We start from the raw sequence: 206 nt of genomic DNA, 5'->3' as shown, positions 1-206 counted from the left end.
ATTAAATAAACAGAACGAAGATATCAACAATTCTCCCCGTAAATATGCAGACTGACGCCGGCGATTTCTCTGGGCAGTTCGCTCCTCTCGGACTTTCTTTCTCCGTCAGCTGCGGGACCTGCTTTTTTCATCGGCCGCCTGAGATCATGTCAGAATGCCTGCGATTTTCTAACTAAGCGTTCTTGGGTGTTTGTTTCTCCCGGGGA

The sequence above is a fragment of the Penaeus monodon genome, chromosome 21, assembly GCF_015228065.2.
Source record: "Penaeus monodon isolate SGIC_2016 chromosome 21, NSTDA_Pmon_1, whole genome shotgun sequence".
Lineage (NCBI taxonomy): Eukaryota > Metazoa > Arthropoda > Malacostraca > Decapoda > Penaeidae > Penaeus > Penaeus monodon.
The sequence above is the reverse complement of the archived record's forward strand: the minus strand, read 5'-3'. Positions refer to the sequence as shown.